This window comes from Grampus griseus (assembly GCF_964374135.1).
Source record: "Grampus griseus genome assembly, chromosome: 7".
NCBI lineage: Eukaryota > Metazoa > Chordata > Mammalia > Artiodactyla > Delphinidae > Grampus > Grampus griseus.
In genome coordinates, this window is record NC_139001.1 from 85,188,885 (window position 1) to 85,205,401 (window position 16,517).

Consider the following 16,517-nt stretch of genomic DNA (forward strand, 5'->3'; position numbering starts at 1 on the left):
TCTAGATGGGCACCAACTTGGGAAGGTCAGTAACATAAGTACGTGTATATGCAGTCACAATCCTACCACAAAAGAAAAGATGTGGCTTCGCAAATATATGTCCCCACTGCATCATTCAGTTCTCTGTAGAGCTGATCACTGTAGGTAAGCCAGACGCCTCAGCCACCTTCTCTGAAGTCTCCATGGTATTAGTCAGACAGAAATGACTATATGCTCGAAATGACAAGTCACAGCTTGCCCTAGGAAAATGACAGGGAATATTAAACTCAGCATTGATGAGTTTAAAAGTCCTGTGGTTTCTATTTAAAGGGGCAAGTTTGTTGCCCTATTCTGATAGTGAAAGGTAAAATGATTTATAAATGACATTTTATATTTTATAAATAATTAAATTGTCTATTCAATGCATGGTTGCAATGTCTGTCTAATCAGAGTGCCATCTTGGGTTGCCAAATAAAATGCAGAGAGTGGTGGGACCTATTTATGCTGAAAAATGATTCACTGTTCATCAGAAATTCAAATTTAACTAGGAATTCTTTAATTTTATTTGCTAAACCTGGTAACTCTATTGCCACCTTCAAACAAGTACAAAGAAAGAGCTGCACCTTTAAACAAGACAGTAAATGTTCTGGAATGTTATGCTAAAGGTTCTAGGACTTTTCAGTGGCAGCATTTTCTTTTCCGGTTTTTTTTTTTTAACATCTTTATTGGAGTATAATTGCTTTACAATGGTGTGTTAGTTTCTGCTTTATAACAAACTGAATCAGCTATACATATACACATATCCCCATATTTCCTCCCTCTTGCATCTCCCTCCCACCCTCCCTATCCCACCCCTCTAGGCGGTCACAAAGCACCGAGCTGATCTCCCTGTGCTATGCGGCTGCTTCCCACTAGCTATCTATTTTACATTTGGTAGTATATATAAATCCATGACACTCTCTGGCTTCGTCCCAGTTTACCCTTCCCCCTCCCAGTGTCCTCAAGTACATTCTCTACATCAGTGGCAGCATTTTGATAAATTGACATGTGTATTAACTCAAACAATTTACATATTGTTTCCTTGGGTACATTTCCAAAAACTTTTCAAAGCATTTCAATAATTTATTTTGTCAGAACATGGCAATTTGTATATTGAAAAAAACACCATGTTGGTGTTAGGAAAACTCATTTCAAATAGTTCCAAATGAGCTCTCAAAGACTCCTATTTACTTGTTAAGAGTCAAATATGCATACTCTAAAATGTTTTCTTTGGATTCACCTAAATATTCTCTCATAAATAAAATTTAAATCAACTTGTAATTCAGCAGTTCTGCGGAATTCTTTGATGAAGAGAAACACCCAAGAACCACATGCAGAGTCACTTCATTTTAGTTGCAAGATTCTTGTTCCAGCTCACCTTCCAAAACAATTTCAGTCAAGTAGAAATGTTCTGACAATCCCCGCTTAGAATGGCAAATAATCCCTGCCTTTTCATTCATTCACTCATTACCTCTCTAAAAAGAAAATGTGCAGTTACCAGAATTTTATACAATTAGTGCTCCAAGAGTGTTTTAAATGCAAACCTATAAGAGGAAAGTTAAAAACAAATCAAAGTTAATTGTGACTGGCTGGAACAAAATACTTACATCAATATAAGGATGGCTCATCTGCTCATCATTTACCCATTACCTGGGAGATGAACACCTCCTGCTGTGCCTGATTTTTGATACAAATTTACCATTGCCTGCCTTCTCCAGACACATGCTACGGAAACCCAGCCCTTCTCTGACTCCCTCTCTCATTATCCTTTTTGTACTTAATAACCTATGCACTTATTCACTTTTTTTTTTTTCTTGCTGTGTGTTCTTCTTTGCAAGGGGAGCCATGCACACAGGAAAACTAGAGAGTTGAAAAACTTTACAAAAAAGCTCAGGGTCTTCCTTGCAAAGCAGACAGGAGACCCCACATTTGCCTCTGAATTACTGACTTCTTTCAACCTGTCTCCACATTGACTATTGTGATTTTCATAAACTCCAAAAAGTATAATGTGACTCCTTTTGTAAGGCATCTTTTGGGGAAAAAAAAAAATGTGTTGTTGTTAAGGTATTGGACTAAATGAAGAGAAATAAAGCCCTCTTATTTGAAAGTAGTGAACGTCTTTAATGGAAGGGCAGCCTTAAAACTCAACATACAGTGTCCAGAACAGCAGTTGGCTGCTGGAAACTCTGGCTTTTGAAGGACATGCATGTTCCTAGCTCTCATCAATAAAGGCTAATGTTTTAGAATAAAGACAAACTCATTCCTAACCCTCTGCTGCCTTTCTGCAAATGCCCTTCACCATAGCCGAGTATCCAAAAAATGGAATATAAAATGTATCTGCCATCGAAAGTTAATACGTATCTGAATTAAATACACACACCAAATTTAAATGTCTGGATAGGATGCTTATGTTGATAGATTAACTTTTTTCTTCAGACAATTATCCAAATGAAAATCTTGCAACTATGTTATTATTTTTTATTATTAATGATTTCCAGTGGGTGAGGGGAGACAAAAATGGTTCTGAACTAATTTTTAAAATTCTATTTGACAGTTAAATGGATCAGCATATATTTACCGTCAATTATTTTTTTTTTAGCTTTCTAGCTATTTTTGTTTACTTGTTTATATGGATTACCTAATAGAAAAGTATAGAAATGACCACATGTGGATAGCAAATCATGGACTGAAACTACATTATTTTTTAGCCAAATACACCCAAATAGGCTAAATATGCAAAGGTTAGAAATACAGTTCCTACTTTAAAATTGGAGTATAAATAAAAAATGGAAAAACCTAGGAGCACCCTGATACAGTAGGGGGAAAATAGCGCAAAGGATGACTAGAAAATTGTGATGGTGTACAAAAGGGAAAAGAATAAGATTCCACTGATAGCCAGCTCTAGCCTTTCAAACGACTGTTGGCGCGTGTTCCACCTACCACTTCCTCAATGCATCCTTTTATTATTTTTTTAGGAAAGAACATTCATGACCAATAACAATGTTATAATGACAGTAAGTGTAGGACTTAAGATATGTTTTTTAAAAAGCACCTTTAACCAACATTAAAAAGTCACCAAGGGGGGGGAGGTAGTTACCTAACTCTACGTTTTATTTAGTGACGGTTCCACTTTTTCACTCACTGCCTGCAAATCAGCATTTTTAGTGGACAAAGGGCTCAGCAGCGGCCTTATGATTGCTTCTTTTCAAATGGTAATGGCTATCCTAACTCCTCTGCCAGGTTTTTCTTACCAGAGCACAAATTGCAGTTTACAAGGCTCTGAAGGGAAAAAAATCTTAGCTGAATATCTTTTTTTTTTTTATTCGACAAACTGACATGTAAATTACCCTTTAAGTGCTCCACTCTAGGGCTCTGATCATCTCCTAATTGTCACAGTCAATTGTAGCCAACAGTCTCTTCAATCCCAAGCGCTTTGACAACAAGCACAAGGATCAAAGCAGAATCAGCTCCCTTCAATATCCTTCTGTTTAGGATGCTACAAAATGCCTGAAAAAGAAAGGTGTAAGGGCATTGCTGTAGAGGAAACTGAGAGTAGCAAGTATTAACAATAGTCATTTTCTCCATCTCTAAAATTATGCTGTAAAAGATGCCGTGATCCTTAATCACGTGTGTAGAACAAATATGTAAACCTCCCGGGCAATTAATATGCTGCTCTTAAGATTATACTAATATTCGAGCTTTACAAACAACACCGTCTCTGTGGCTTAGAAAAGCTATGACACAGATATGGGAGAGCAATCATTTCACAGCAGCTGCAGCACAAACTATTATCAAACATATTCTATATTTGAGCATAAATTCCAAAGCATAGTTCTTATTACTCAGTTTGGTGTCAGGATTCACAGCTCCCCCAAACTAAATAAATAGCCCATTGAAAATTCTAGAGTTTCTTTTACTTAACCTAGAAATATCCAATTGAAAATGTGCCCCCAAATAAATAAAAAATGTGACATAAAAACTAATTTCAGAAGAATACTGTTTCCCTTAGTAGGGGTAAATCTGTCTTATTGCTTTACTGGGAACAAACTAATTAAAAGTCATTACATGATCTACAAACATGAGTTCTAAATAAGATGTACTTACCAGGATCATCACTTAACAAAATACAATTCTTTCTAACTAGTTATCACACATCACTAACTTTCTTAAAAGATTATTAATGCTTTTCTCAAAAGATAAAAAAAATTCATCCTATCAACTATAACAATATAAATAATTTCATGGAAAGAGAAACTCTAATAATAAAATAATAAATCTGTATAAAATAACCACTTTAAAAATAACCTGAAGGTTGTCAGGAAAAAACGACAAATGGAAAGAAATCAAAGGTGCATGTGTAGAGGGAGTCCTCTACAGCTTGTCTCGTTGTACCCAGGCATTACACACATACAGCATGTAAGGTCACACAGTGATTGACAGTCTTCCTATGCTCAAGAAAAGAAATGAAGAAAAGACTCAGCAAGTACCCCAGGTTTTCGCTCAGCCGCTTTACTCAAATCCCCCTGTAGGGGTTTCCCATCCTCCCCTCAATTTCACCTTGAATTCTCAGGTTTGATTGAAGAGCTTCACAGAAGGGTCTATTACAGATTGAGGAATGATCCATTTCACATCTGAAGCTCCAAAGAGCTACTTGTGAGGAGTCTTTGAGTGCATTTATCTCACATGTGAAGCTTTCTGCAAAATCAATATGGGTATTTTTCAGTTTGACAAGTCAACATGAAATATCACATAATAATAGAAAAACAGAGTTGTACATTTAAACACACCCAATACAGTTATCTATGAGAAAGCTTATAGTTATTACTCATGTATATCCTTGAGTATGCCTAATCTAAATTCATCCTGATAGCTGGGCTAAAGTGCACAGGAAGAGAAACTGGTCACCATATTTCTGGCTCCTCTGTCTTAATTAATCCAGGTTTTGCAGTGAGGGAAAAGAATGAGCAGGAATCATGACCTTTGTGTCCAATCTGAGAGTGATATGAGAAGAGCAAAGAAAATAACCAGACGTAAAAAAGAGGAAGGAAGCAGAACAAAGGAGAACTTTGTAAAGGACTTCAAACTTAACTAATTGGCAATAACTAGGCAAAATGGTCACCCAAAGTACAGCAACCAAGTTTCAAATCCCCACCACCACTGTAGCAACACTAGCAGGATAACTGACATATTTGTGTTTGGGTCTGGCAATCTTTGGGTGAATCCAAGATCTTTTACCACCTGCATAAGCTTGAGGAACATGATTTAACTTCTCTAAATCTCTGGGGTTTTTTTTAATCTCAAAATGGGATTAGTCAGAAGATTTACCTTATAAGGTTTTGTAAAGGTTAAACAAGATGATACATACAGCACCTGGCACATGGAAAACATTCAACTGTTGGTAAATACTGATGAAATTATTATTGTTTCCTTAAACCTATCCACAAGGCCCCTAGGGTTCTAATCTGGTGTCATTTCTACATATCCCTAGACACTTTCCATATTGGTTAATGTCCCCAAGTTGTAGATGACAGTCTGGTCAGAGTGCACTCACCATATTAACTCTGGTGTAGGTCCTAGCAGAGGAGAGCAGCCACCCATATTCCTTTGTCTTAAAAATGGTCTTCCTCCAACCAGAAAGGGTGTCCCTATCAACGAAGAGAGAGGGAATCAGATGGGGCTTCAAGAAAGGAAAAGAACCCAGGATTAGAGACCAAATCAGCTCATCAGTACAAGCAATGAATGAGGTAAGAGATGTAGCATATGGGTTTTTTTCGTATGCCAACGTTATAATTAATACTGGAGTTATCTCTATATACTCCACCACTGGAAAGATCTTAAAAAACTCTCAGAAGCATATTGCCACCCAGATTCAGTTAAATAGCTCACCCAAACTGCATATTCCTCTCATTCTATTTTCCTGTAGCCCATCACTACCTAAGTAGTACTAATACCATCTGTACTTGATTATCTGTGCTTGGATCAACTAATTTGTAGATTGTTTGAAACACACTTTTAATTTTAGGTTAGCTCTCCCTACCACTCAGGATTAGCCAAGAGTAGCCAAAATATGTGAGTTGAGAGATGTAAAAATTCACGTTAACATCAAAATAAGAAAAACATCATTAAAACATTCAAAGTTTAAAAACTTACCCTATATTTCAAAGTCAAATAACTAAATATAAATGACTTTGTATTTAATTAATTCAAAGAACTTATATGCAATACTGTTCATTTTTTAGGTATCCTACTGTTCTCCATTATTAAAATTAAGCTATCGCTTTTATTCCAAAACCAAATTAAAATATTTTATTAAATGCTGATATAGAATTACAAGAACAAGTTGAGATAATTTCCTACTTTAAAGGATCATTTCCTTAAAATTTTTAATTTATTTGTTTTGGACTCAAAATACATTTTTAGCAAGGGAACAAGTTTATAAATGATAATTAAATTCTCAGATTGACTCATAAAAACTTGTTTAATGTAAAACGTACCTGAAACACTCTAGAACCAAGTCTTAAGTGACTCTAGGTCATGAGGTCTATGAATTTAACCTTGTGGAGGCTAAAGGAGTATCATCAAACACAGTTTCCAAACTTTGGAACATTATCAGGCAAGAGATCTGATAGAAGATGGAACATCCATGAATCTAAGTGATCACTATTCTCATGATCACCGTCACATCAACACCATCATCATCATTATTATCTTGCCATATTTCACCCATCATGTTAGTACATGGTAGCTATGAAGGTAGTGATGGTAGATAGCCAATGAGATGACTTGATCTCATCAGCTTGACTTTTTAAGTAAGTGGAGGAGATCTGTACCAGGGTGTCAGAACCTCACTCGTTCTTTCTTTCACTTAAACCTCTTCCATGATGTTCATTTCCCAGCCAGGACCCTGAGCATTATTTAAACACTTTCAATTAAGTAAATGAAGGCTCTGAGATAGCAGTACCCACTAAGAACACTCATGCTTGCCTCTTGTCCATACTTTCAAGTAAGCACACAGTACCCTACAGTTTGCAATTCACCTAAATGACCTAATCACAAAACATATACATACCCCACTTCAAAACTGAACTGATCGGGGTTGGGGAGGAGGAGATGGGGAGTAATTATTTAACGGGTCTAGAGTTTTGGTTTTGCAAGATGAAAAAGTTCTGGAACTCTGTTGCACAACAGTGTGAATGTGCTTAACACTACAGAACTGTACACTCAAAATGGTTAAGATGGCAAATTTTACCTTCTGTTTTGTAACCACAACTCAAAAGTTTTTAAATAAAAAAATAATGCAGAGAAATTACTTATAAAAACTAGTGCATTAATTCAATAATCAATAAATAAATATGGAACATCTTTTAAAAACTGAATTAAGGGTATCATGATTTTTAAGTGCCAGGCAGCCAGAATCCTAGTTTTCAGTTCTAATTTCTTTTCTATGAAAACACTGCCTGCAAAATTATCTATAAACTTTCAAATCCAAATGGACCAGCATGTGACTTGACATAGGAGAGATTGCACATAAAAATGAGGGTCAAAATTAAATAAATCAATGAAACTTGGATTATAGAATTTCACTTCTCTTCTGAAAGATTCAAACAGTGATACACAAGAAAACCACCACTCCCAGGTGCTCTGTTCTGAGGCTGTAACTACCACACATTGTTACCACTTAGAATCTCAAAATTTCTCTGAATTTTCAGTGGACCAAGCAAAAGTTAAAGCTCACGGAAACAAAAATACTTGAGCCCAAACCAGACTAGTTTTCAGTGGTTTCTCTGTTTTTGTAACAGTAGTACCACAGTCTCTTACCACTCACTTTCTTCTGGGTTAGTTTTTTTACCATTTTTAAAGTTATGTTACAAAATAAAGAGTTTTCAGGATTCAGGGTCATAATGCTTCCTTAAAACAAGCTGAGCTAATTTACATTTACCCCACACAAAGGTAGGAGATGAAAGCTTCAAAAGAAGTAGAAAAAACGGGATTATAGAGTAGTGGGGGAAGTTCATGGAAACTAGTGTCTTTACTTTATAATCCCAACTTATACACACAGAATAAAATCAACCAAAAGCAAAAGTAGATGGCGACCTTTTTAAAGTGAGATCCCAGAGACAAAAACTAATGGACATGGTACACTGATTCAAACATTTATTTGAATTTTTTTCTCTGCATATGCACTCTACTCCAACAAACCATTGGATCACCTAATGGTTTGTTTTTAACGTTTATTCTTGTAGTGTGTATAGTTTATTAGATTAGGGGTAGCAAAACCTTGAAGTCCAGTGTGAATTTGAGGTTTGTAATAGTACTTATAGTTTTAATAATAATAGTTACCCATGAGTAACATATCTTGGCACTTATATTATCTCTTTAGAACAACCATATGAGGTATCAATATTCTTCTGAGATATGAGGAAACTGAGGCTTTGAGAGATTGAGTAACTTGGTCAAAACCACACACTAAAGAATTCTGTGCTCTTAACCACAAAGCTCCCCTGCACCTTGAATTGTTAAGAGTGTAGCTTCATTTCAGTGTAGATGATTCTACATTATCTATTACAAACTCTTATTTCTCTTCTTGATAAATGAGTTCCCTCTTGCTTTGGAGATCTCCTATTGCCCATTAGTTCCTGAATAGAAACCATATCTTGGACACAGACACTTGTTTTGATTGCCTCCATGACTGAACCAAATGTGGTCATTGGCCAACAGGGTCATTGACCAGCAATAGTAGCTCCCTTTGTTCCACTGCTACCTCTCCGTGTATTCACCAAACGACTGGGTTACACACCATTTCACTACAGAGAGCAGCAACCATAATGGCATGCATTTCGAAATCCACTTGAACTCAGGACTATAATCACTAGCAATTCATGGTATACCAGAAGACCCTACTACACTTGCAAATATCATAATCAGCACCAGTGAAGAATATAAAGACCAGCATGATGGACCGTTTTGTTTCCCTGCTTCAGATCTGGATCCCTTTTCCCCAGAGGTTTCTTTGCCCAGGTGAATATATCCATGCCATTTCTAGAGAGGACAGAATGGGGGCACACTCTCACAGGTTACTTAGGGCCAGCCTTAGATTCCAAGAATAATAGTAAAGCCAGAACCGTAAGGATTCTCTAAGCCATGCCATAAAATTACATATGATTAAAATGTGGTTCAAAGTAAAATTTATTTGCCCAAAGTCATAAGCTGATGAGTGAAAAAGCAGAGACGTTATATTCCGAGTCCAGTGCACTTTCCACTTATGAGATTGTTTTAAACAAAAGGCTTACCATGTGTCAAATAAGGTACTAGATACTTTACAAACAGTATTTCACATAATCTGCACAACCTTCAGACAAAATAAATATTATGACTCTTCTTACAAATGAAAAAGATTAAATAATTTAGCTAAATTCACATTTCTAGAAAGTAGCAGCTGTAGGGATCAGCTATTAACACCTTACTTTTAATATAATGGTCAAATTCCTTAAAAAAAAAAATTCCAGAAGGGATTATGACACTAGACAGTGATGGACTGATGTTGAGATCAGAGGAGGAAAAGGTATGAAATTAAGGCCTGGGGAATTTTTTAAAAAACTGAAAGGTGTTACATGAACTCACTGGTCTTTATTTTTATTTCTTTATACCCTGTTGTTTTTTTTTTTCTTAAAAGAATTTAAGTTGGTTTATTAAAAAAGCAAACAAACAAAATACAAAGAGACAAAAATGCATTCAATACAATAAGATAAACTAAATTTAAAATAGGTGAATAAAATGAGTCTAAGGAAAAACACAGTGAAAATAAGAGAGACAAAATTCTTGCAAGGAAGTCTTACATACTTGCCGGGGGTAGGCTGTAAATTTGAACCTGAGCCTTCAGGCAGGCTACATAAAGAGGGAAACATGACCCATTACATGAATTGCAGTCTCCCTAAAACAAAGAAGAAGCCATTTGCTCAGGAGAGACGCAATTATTCCTGGTTATGAGACCATGGAGAAATTTGTCCCTGTGCCCCTCCTCGAGAAGGCTCGGTAGAGACCAAGGAACAGTAACCTCAGCAATGTGCTCCCAGCACGCAGTGCGAGGCACCGCATAGGGCTGTTTATTGTACCTTCCTTAGGGCAGCAGCATTGCACCCAGCAGAATTCAGCCAAGGCCGTTTTGCGGGGACAGCATGCTAGCTGTCTCCGGGAAAAGTCAGAAGGAAGGAGAGGTTGGTGCCGAAGCAGAGGCACGCTGAACCACGCAGATGTAGGTCAGAAGTGCCGCACAGACACAGTTCTAGGGCTAACGCCCTCTATGCCTTTGCTGTAAGGCCCAGCCCATCGCCACCTGGGAGGCATTTAGCCCCCTTCCACTTACCTCATCCAATCTGAATAGGATTCATGCTTCCTAACCTCTTCTGATGCAGAGGAACAGATCAAAACTTGGTGGCCTCTGCACCAGACCCAGGTCTCAAGATGCCCCGAGGGGAACGAGTGAAGCGGGCAGAGAGGACAAAGCCAGGCCAAGAGAGCCATTTTGATGGTGGTGTCCTCACAGGTTGTGCCATGTCATTGGTCAGATAGAGGCCCACTGTTCCTGAGCTTTGCAGAGGGCGTCAGGCGCCATTGGCAAACCTCTGTTAGGAGCCTTTACTCCCATTCATTTATTCACTCATTCACTGAGTCAACGAATGCTTATTAGTCATTATTATGATCTTGTGCCCAGGAAACACAGGTGGACAAGACATTCGGGGCCCCTTCCTAATGGGGCTTGTGAGTTCGCTTCTACCTAAAGACGCTTTGAATTGGGCTAACCCAGGGAAGAGCATGGAGCTGGAGAATTAATCACTAAAACTCTACATCCTGCCTTTTTTCATCAAAGGCTGTGGGAGAATTCCTTTGGAAATCTGGAGAGAGCCCCTCCCTGGGGATTAACTAAAGACTGTGGCTTTGCAACTAGTTTCAACAGTCCATGCCTTCAGTTGCCTCATCTATCAAGAATGAAACTAATACTTGCAACAAATACTTCATAGCGTTCTGTGAAAGGAAAAAAGAGTAAGGTGCGAAAGCTAAAAGCACTGTAGAAATATGACATCCAAAACGTGTGCACATTGATAAAATGAAACTTAAAGCTATTATTACATAAGTACACCTGAGTGTCTGTCACAGCTAGAAGCATGTGTTAAGAATACAAGATACTGAAATAAAAAATGAGTAATTTATTCTATCTAAATACTAGACAACTATATTAATTAACAAAATTTAATGGCCTGCACTGAAGGACTCACTGAATTACAAATATAGCCCTTCTAGGATGTTAAAAACATAATTAAGAGCAGTCTGGAATGGAGGCACCCGGGCACTCTTATCTGTTGATGTGCAAACAGTGTGGTTATGTAAGGAATAAAACATACTTTAAAATAGTCATTTCACATTATCAGGCAAAGCTCAGAGCATGCTAAGAAATAACTCTACTTCAGAGAGAGCTGTACGTCCACTGACAACTCCTCTAACTGAAACTGCAGTTGTCATCTCCCTTCCCCAACACACAAGCTATGCCAAAGGAGTACGGTCAACTAGCAAACAATGAGCCTTTGTCCTGGCTGTACAAATTAAACCAATTTTAAGCATTTTAACATAAAAGCACACATCACAAGATGCACTGCACAGCATTATTTACACGAGGTCAAATTCTCACTTTCTCCTCATCCAGGTTGGCTATCAAGTAGAATATACTTAAGGATTAGATCCATCGCATCTGTCTGCATGCCATAAAATATTGCATTGAAAGCAAGGGGCTCATTGGATACTTCACTTTATAAGGAAATACTGCTAGGCATCTATGTAATGTTCTCTTAGCACCCTTTAAAATATACCTAACCTCATACTTTTTCCCATTCAGTCTCCCAGATTTGAGGCTGCTTAAATGATCTGCAGACCCCACGTACCATTACTTCTAGAGAGCAATTATATCAAACGGATTAAAATATACTCACGTTCCACATTAAGTAAAATCATTTTGCTGTAAAAATTTTGAAGCAATGTTTATCATTTTATTTCAAGGAATCTTTATAATTTTGTTTCTCAAGTGATACGCCAAATTTATAATCAACTATTTTCAACCCATCATCAAGCACATAGAAGAAGGCTTGCAGAGTGGAAATGTTTAACCTAAAAACTGTTTTCAAATGTAATGATATTTTGACGATACTCTTTTCGAAGCTGACATAACGCTGCATTTTGCTTGTATTTATTAGTCTGGATTTTGTATTTCTTATAATTTGCAACCAATATAATTGTGATCAAGCCTTAAATATTTTCCTAGGCCCATGAAACTTGTAAGCTCTGGAGTGCCTTCAGTTCCTAATGAATGAGATGGCCCCACCCGTATCAGCCCCAGATACCATCTGCACCAGAAACCTAGCACAGAAGTCCCTGGAGCCTGAGCCACCAAACCCCAACCCAAGGGTTGGGCACTGTGCAATGCTGACTGGCCTTCTCTGGTTGGAATCTGGCACTGGCCGGTCCTCTGACAAGCAGTCCACATGTGGTGGAAGGGGTACCTTCTCTGAGCACTCAGAACTCCTCAGTGTCTGGTGGCTACACTTGGCTCCTTGCTTGAAGCTTTTTTTTTACATCTTTCAAATAAAATCCTCTCTTGAGGTTCAGCTGAACGTTAGAAAGAATAATATATAACTGACCACATTCCCTCTCACCCACAAAAAAAATAAAAACACTCAGTGGAAAAACCCTTCAGAAATAGCAAAATGCGTACCTCTTAACGTCTCCAGAATATTCCATCTTCAGAGGCTTCTTGAAGGCAACCACTGCAGCTAATAGCCCTGGCTCTCCACAAGTAGTGAATTGTGCTGGAGCCAGAGGTCTCCCAGCCCACTACTGCCAATATGACAGCTCCATATCCTTTATACTGTACTGCTTTAAAGGAAAAATGTCTGAGGAAAAAATGGAAACTGTGTAGGTAAATATGGCATATTGTTATCATTTTAAAATTCCAGGGAGATTCTTCAATATTTACAATTTTGATTTCCTTGCAGATGTTCTAAAACAATGGCACTGTTAAACCTTAAAATTAATACCTTATTATGTTTTTTATAAGCATCTCCCTAATTCCTTCTTTCTCTTTATTCATTTGATATTAGTTGAGCACCTTCTCTGTGCCAGGCACCGTGCTGAGCCCTGGTGAATACAGCAGGAGGAGTCCCTGGGAATAAAGAAGGTAGCCATTGCAACCCATTGTGGTGTGTTATGTAAGTGCTTCTGCATGGCTAATTGAAACCTGTCTTACTAAAATTCAATCCCATTTCTCCTTGTTCTGCCCACGGAGTAGGTAAACAACAGCCAACAACAGCCAACATCCTCTCTAACGTCGCCTTCCTGATACTTAAAATGCTCAAGTTTCTTTTTTCCTGTTCAAAATAAACATATTTTTTCCACAAAGAAAAGACTACAGTTGATGTGTGCAGCAAGCCAATATAACTCCTTTGCTGTGTCATCACATTGTCATTGATATGAAAATATAGAATATGAGTTTTCAGTCACATTGAAGGGATAAAGGAAAATAAAGTCCCATGTGATCAACCAGTTTCTAAGGCATTAATCTATACACTATTCCTGATAATGCCATTCTAAGAAAATGCATTATAGTGGAACAAAAATTTTGCATCATTGCACTAGCTGAGAAAAAAATAACTAATAGGTCTCTATCCCTTATGACTCATATCAGAGAACCCTGCCCCCAAAGAAATAAAGACACATTGTCACTGAACCACATTATTGTCCCTTAAGAAGACTATAAAATGAGTACCTCATTCATTCGTTGACATTGAACTTGTGCCAAAACTATTAAGAGCATGTATTAATAGATATCCCTAACGTGTAGGAAAGAATACAGAATAAAACACAAAATGAAATTAGTATTCACTTTTAATTTGTCTTTTATAAATGATTAAGTAAAGCATATGAAGGAAATAAAAGGGCAATAAGTAGCCTTTTATCACAAACTAGGGGATTTCTCTTCCTCCGGGCTTGATCACAACCAGTTTAGAAATATGCATTACCGCCTATGGTCAATATCATATCACTGCCAGATCACACATTCAACAGATAACCACTATTATTATAAAAGCGACTTCCTTGACCTCCTATTTTGGTCTGGCTAGGAATTCCTGTACTTTCCCAGATCAGTTGTCACACAGTACAAATCTTGTGCTGTGCATGTCAATCTGTACCAGTACAAGTGACCGGTGCCTTACAGAGCTTACGCTAAAACACACTTCTATGCATATGCATAGCACAAGTTCAAGAAATATGATCATACTTGTTCTTGCAGTGCTTCTTCAAATCTGAAGTCTATGTGTGTTTTGCTATTATAGCTAAGGTACAGTGTGTGTTATTTGGCAGCTGAATTTGACATGAAAATATAAAAGGTTTGGGCAACCACATATTTGGAAATAGAAATCTTTCCTGAAAACATGGCTTTGGTTTTTAAACACAGCTAAATTTCTGGAAACTTCAATTTGTTAAAGACAGCCAAGACTTCAATCATATTTAACATATTCCTGGGGTTTACATATAGTGTTTCAAAGTAATAAACAACATCTTGTTTGGAGTAGCACGAAGAAAATGAGGCAAGCACTTCTTTAGAGTAAAAGCTCTACTTTTAAAAATAGTTTGGAGACTCATTCTTATGTTGGTGAAATCACAAAACACTATTCAGCAAACAAAACATGATGAGCTCAATTCAAGTTGGTAAACATTTTTAGCTGGCTTCATTTGTAGTGAGAATTTTAATGTAACGATAACTTCAAGAATGCATCCCTTATAATGGAAACTTGAGGGCCAAAACTTTTTTTTTAATTGTTAATGAGAACAATGGTGTCAACTTTGCACTGGAAAATCTGAAGAGATGTGATGACAACAGTAAATTGATTGTTTGAACAATTTTAAAAATCACATTACCATGCACTAAAATGCATCTGCATTTACTCATGAGCACTCTCACTGCAGTGACCAAAAAGCCCCCAGGCCTGATTCAGTAGCAGAAAATAGACTCCTTCCATAAGGTAGGATATATATACCTTACTTCCAGCACATAAAACTTGCAATAAAGCTGTACATACTTCACATGCTTTTTCCTCATTGGTCTAAGGATAATAGTGATGTCTAAAAACCCTTAAGTCACTTAGTAAGAATAACAAGCACTTTTCAACAAGCAAGACATGACGAGCCAAAATAATACCATCCAAAGAAAGGAAGGCATAAGGAGCTTTCTCTATACTCTTTATAAGTCAGATCAAATTTCACTTAACCATGCTTTTTCCCTACACAGTGAACGGAACATTTGTTATAAGGATAACTACAGATTCACATCCAGATAATCTATGGCAAACCAACTGATAAACATACAAACATCTTGCCCTGTGGCCAATATTCCTTTATTTTGCCTGCATGTTATTCCTAATTTTTTAGATAATAAATATTTTATTTCTTGTGGTTGATAGGTAAACCATGGGAATTCATTTAAAAGTTTACAAGTCGGTGACATGTTATGCCCCTTTCTCACCACCCGTACTCAAGACCACTATTGGAGTGGACCTCAAGAGTACAAAGACCTTAGATCTGAGTTCGCCTGGGGCAGTGCTGATTTGCAGCTCTTTACCTGGAGTAATTATTAGTAACACAAGCTTTCAGTCTCAGAAGTATCCCAGTTTGGATGATAAACTATATGGCCACCCTTCTTATAAGATAATGGATGCCATCTACTTGATAGGACTTCTGGGTACCGAGCATGTTTGCCTCGAGTATTTCCCCTAAACCAGACAGCACATAGTCGGAATTCTGCCAGCTACACTACAAATTCCTTGAGTCCTGAGATTGGGTTTTTATTTAACTGTGTGCAGCTAGTATGGTGTCAGTGCTAGTACAGTACAAATGCTAAATAAATGTTTTTTTGGATGAATGAAGAGTCATTCCTTTAGACAAAACATTGCCTGCTTTGGATATTCTCTTTTAAAATTCCTAGAAAGAGAAGCACATGTATAAAATTGATAATGACCTTCAAAATCTGACCCCTTATCACCACCTCTACTGCTACTACTCTGGTCCAAGCTACTATCATCTCTTGTGTAGATTAATGCAACATCCTCCTCTCTGGTCTCTCTGTTTCTATTATTGCTTCCCTGGGGTATATTCTCAACACAGCAGCAAGTGACCTTGTTAAAGCTAAATCAGATGGTGTTACTCCCCATCTGACCCTGAGTAAAAGCTAGTCATTACAATAACCTACGAGGAGCGTTGTCAGATCTAGCAAATAAAAATATAAGGGCCCAGTTTAATGAATAATGTTTCGTACAAGCATGTTTCATACAATATTTGGGACATACTTGTACTTTTAAAAAGTATGTGTTGTTTAACTGAAATTAAATTAAATTAAAATTTAATGGAGCATCTATATTTTATCTGGCAAATCTTCCAAGGATTTACCTGACTGGGCA

General features: G+C 37.3%; 1 long non-coding RNA gene across 1 annotated transcript; it reads right to left on the bottom strand.

The window, feature by feature from the left end:
- Positions 1-1,440: 1,440 nt before the first annotated feature.
- LOC309825026 lies at positions 1,441-12,884 on the bottom strand. Its single transcript, XR_014296990.1, has 5 exons — positions 12,779-12,884; positions 5,570-5,663; positions 4,576-4,713; positions 3,366-3,525; positions 1,441-1,493 (listed from the first exon to the last, which is right to left on the bottom strand). It is a non-coding gene; the product is annotated as an uncharacterized lncRNA (long non-coding RNA).
- Between the last annotated feature and the right edge of the window lie 3,633 nt (positions 12,885-16,517).